Source organism: Cavia porcellus, unplaced genomic scaffold (assembly GCF_034190915.1).
Source record: "Cavia porcellus strain 051 isolate PalLab524CR breed Dunkin Hartley unplaced genomic scaffold, mCavPor4.1 scaffold_7, whole genome shotgun sequence".
NCBI lineage: Eukaryota > Metazoa > Chordata > Mammalia > Rodentia > Caviidae > Cavia > Cavia porcellus.
This window is the reverse complement of record NW_026947490.1, coordinates 64,347,991-64,352,089: the sequence shown is the minus strand read 5'-3', so window position 1 is coordinate 64,352,089 and position 4,099 is coordinate 64,347,991. Positions and strand designations below refer to the sequence as shown.

General features: G+C 35.1%; 1 long non-coding RNA gene across 1 annotated transcript; it reads left to right on the top strand.

Annotated features, from left to right (window-relative positions):
* Window positions 1-204: 204 nt before the first annotated feature.
* Window positions 205-3,894, top strand: LOC134476736 (uncharacterized). The gene is made up of 2 exons (XR_010048541.1): window positions 205-3,066; window positions 3,527-3,894. It is a non-coding gene; the product is annotated as an uncharacterized LOC134476736 (long non-coding RNA).
* The last annotated feature ends 205 nt before the right edge of the window (window positions 3,895-4,099 follow it).

Here is a 4,099-nt window from a genome sequence, read left to right as displayed (position 1 = left end):
TATTCTCTCATCTAACGTTCACAGCAGTATGTGATGGCAGGTGATGAATTATCTTACTCCTAGCGGAGGAATTTCAGATAGGCGTTGGTGAGCCGGACTGCGAGTGGAGAGCTGAACTGCTGAACTTCAGAGAAGTTTGCTTCCGGTTTCTGGGCACTTTATCTTGCAGTGGGGGAGGGGGAGGGCCTACTGGGACAAATTTGTTTCCTGATTTGTTTGTGGGTTTTTTGTTTTGGGGTTTTTTTTAAAACCTATTTTTAAAAGATTATATGGTCAGACAGGCTGTTTCTTACTTTTTTACCTCACATGACGCTTCTGGACTGTTGTCTCCTTCAACCTTCTCTCCAGATATTTCAAAATATTTAAATCTATTTTCTTTTACTTGACTAAAAAATGCTATTTGGGGGCTGGAGACGCAGCACAGTGATAGAGCTGGTGCTCAGTAGGAACAAGGCAGTGGGGTTAAACCTTACATCCCTCCCAAAGAAATACTACTAGGACTCGATACTGATATTTGGTGTGACATATACCCAAGATGCTAAAGGCGTTACAATAAAGAACTTTCACCTAACACAGGAAGTCCTTCATACCCATCTCCAGCTCGTTTTCCCAATAGTGGCAACATCCTATCATTACGCATTAGTTGTGCCTGTTTGAGAATTTCATATAAGTGGAAATTTTAGTGTTTTTCTTCTGCACCTGACAACTTTTTCCAACATACTTTTGAGATTCAGGTATATTGTTGTATGTGTTGCAGACTATTCCTATTAAACAATAAAATTGTAGCATCAAAATCTGTTTAGTCACCTGTGGATGGACATTTGACCTGGTCCTAGTTTCGAACTATTGATAACAAAGTTGATACAAATATCTGATCTTTTGGTGGAAATATGCTTTCCTTTCTTTAGGTTCTTTCCCTAGAGGAGATTTGGAAGATTATATTGTAGGTATTTATTTTATTTTTTTATTTGCATATGTTTAACCTTATAAAAAATGGTTAAACTGTTATCTAAGGTTGCTGTACCATTTTACATCCTAATACTCTAAGCAAACTTCACTTGCTCTGCCTCCTTGCCAACATTTAATAATGTCAGTTTAACTCATTTTAGCCATTGATGGGTAGGAAGTAGCATGTAATTCTGGCTTTAATTTGCATATGGCCACTCACTAACAATTTTGAGCACCTTTCCACGTGGTGATTGGCTATCTGTACATGGTATTTCATTTTGGAAAATGTCTGTGAAAGTCTTCTGGGTTGTCATTTGTAAAAATATTTTATATATTCTGAGTATAGGACCTCTATCAAATATATGGATTAGGTAGTTCTCTCACACTGTGGCTTGCTTTTTCAATTTCCTAATGCTATCCTTTGAGCAAAGTTATTTTAAATGTGATTATGTCTTTTCTTTCATGGTTGATACTTTTTTGCATCCCATATAAATGTTAGATCTGGAGCTTGATTTCTGGTACAAAAACAAAAAAGAAAAAGAAAAAGAAAAGAAATTGCCGCCTCCTGCAAAGTCATAAACATCTTTTCTTAGTTTTCTTTTAGAAGTGATTTGGTTTTAAAGCTGGGCACTGCAGTGCATGCCTATACCCCCAGCACTTGGCAAGCCAAACCGGGAAGATCACCGGGAATTTGAGGACAGCCTGGGCTACATAGTGAGTTCAAGACCACCCTGAATGATTTAGTAAGACCCTGTCCCCAAAAACAAACAAACTAAAACAAAATAAAATGAACTGTTTTAACATTTGTTTTTAGGGCTAAGATCCATCTCAGTACATTTGTATGTGTACATAAAGTCGGAGTCAAGATACATTTTTCTGTACACATATTTAATAGTTCTAGCATAATTTGTCAAAATCAGTGTCCTCAATGAATTACCTGGACACCTTTGTTTAGAATCATTTGCCTGCACTTTATACCCTCCCCAACTCCAGAGGGGACACACACACACACACACACACACACACACACACACACACATACACACAATTTTGGCACAACCATTCTGTTCTATTGATCTAGTTGTCTATGTTGTACTAATACCATACTGTCCTACAGTTTTATACTAATTTTTAAAATTAGGTAATGTAGATCTTCCAACTTGGTCTTCTTTTTACAAGATAATTTTGGTTAAATCTTCATATTTTAGAATAATTTCTACAAACATAACTTTGAATTTTTGATTCAAACAGCTTTGAAATCTGATTGGGATCATGCTGAACCTGTGGATCACTTTGGGAAGAACTGATATCTTAACAAACTGTCCTCTAGCTCTTAAATGTGACTGATATTTCTATATATTTAGAACTTTTTAAATTCTTCTCAACAATGTTTTTTACTTTTCAGCATAGAGATTTTGGGCATTTTTGTGTATTTCTCAGTGTTTAATGGTGCTGATGCTATCATAATAGTACTGGTTTTAAATTCTACTTACTAATATCATACAGAAATACATTTGATTTTTATATGTGCACCTGATATCCTGTGATGTTGCTAAATTAACATATTCTATAATGGAGTTTTTTCTCTTTTTCCTTGCAGATTCTATAGGATTTTTTAGGTAGAAAATTATGCCATCAATGGACAATTTTATAGAAATTGGAAAATTATGCCATCAATGGACAATGACAATTTACCTCTTTCTAAGCTATTTACAATTAATAAATTAAGTTTTCCTATCATATAGGATAAAATTAGAACTCAAAGAGGTGAGGGCAGACATTTCTGCCTTGGTTCTCAGTTTTACAGGGAATATCTTCTATATGCCAATCTTAATTATGATTTTTATGTCATAAGTAAGTGCTGAAATTTGTTTTATTTTTGCATCCTTACAGATGATCATATGTTTTTCTTGTTTTGTTTTCAGACTTTCAAATAAAAAGTCAATCTCACACTCTCGGAATACATGCCGCTAGGTTCTGAGCTGTCCTCTTGAATATTGCTTCCTTTGCTTTATGAATATCCTGCTAATATTTGCATCTTTGAGCCCTGCATGGTGACGCATGAGTATCCTCTCACCTGCCAGGGGGTGGACTGAGGAGGAGCCAAACAGGAGGATTGTAAGTTCAAGAGCGGCCTGAGCATCATAGCAGGAAAAAGTCTCAGAAAACAAAATAAATATGTGCATAATTGTTCTTGAGATACCAGTCTGTACTTTTAATTTGAAATGTTCTCAGAATTCCTCATCATGATTTCTCTATGCATATAAAAATCAGTTAGCAAATATCTCTTTCTCCCTTCTTTTCTGGTGGAGTTTATGTAAAAGCCTAGGACCTCACCTGTGCTAAGCAAGTGCTGTACCACTAAGCTATACTCCTGCTCCCTGGAATGTTCTTCTTGATGAGAAGGTTTTTAGTTATGTATTTGACAGACATGTCTTTAATATTTGATAGTTATGTCTTTAATAGACACTAAGCTATTTGGAGCTTCTGTCTTCTGGCATCAATTTTTGCAAACTGTGCTTTTCAAAGAATTTGTCCACGAATATTCTCTTTTTTTTCTTTTTCTTTGCATGTCAAGTGTCCAACCCCGAACCTGTGCATGCTGGGATTTACTACGGAGCTACACCCTTACATCCCTTGTCTTTCTTTCAATGTGTACAGACATTCCTCATTTAATGACCTACTTGTTTATGTTAATGACTGTTTGGACTTATCACTACACTGTTGATAACCTCTTTGCTCAGACTTATGGCCTTTTAAAAATATAGTTCTGTATATCTTGTTTATAGACTCTCAGTGTCTTTTTTATAGTTCACCTTGATTATGCAGCACTGTAATTTTTGCAAATTGTACTGTGTAGAATAGTACTGTACTGTAGTTTTATAATTTGTTATACATTACAGTACTATATATGAGTTATGTAATAAAATCAATCATCAAGTTGGAGTTTCCTTTGCTCATTTCTTTATTCTGAATATTTTAATGTACATACTATGTACAATTCTTTATTTAGTGACCAATTCAATCAATGACCTAGTTGCAGGAATGGAATAAGATACAAGATATGTAGTGTGACCTTTCTTTTCTTCCTTCCTTCCTCTTATTTATTTTTTATTAGTAAACATTTGCCATTGTAGTGTTCACACTCACC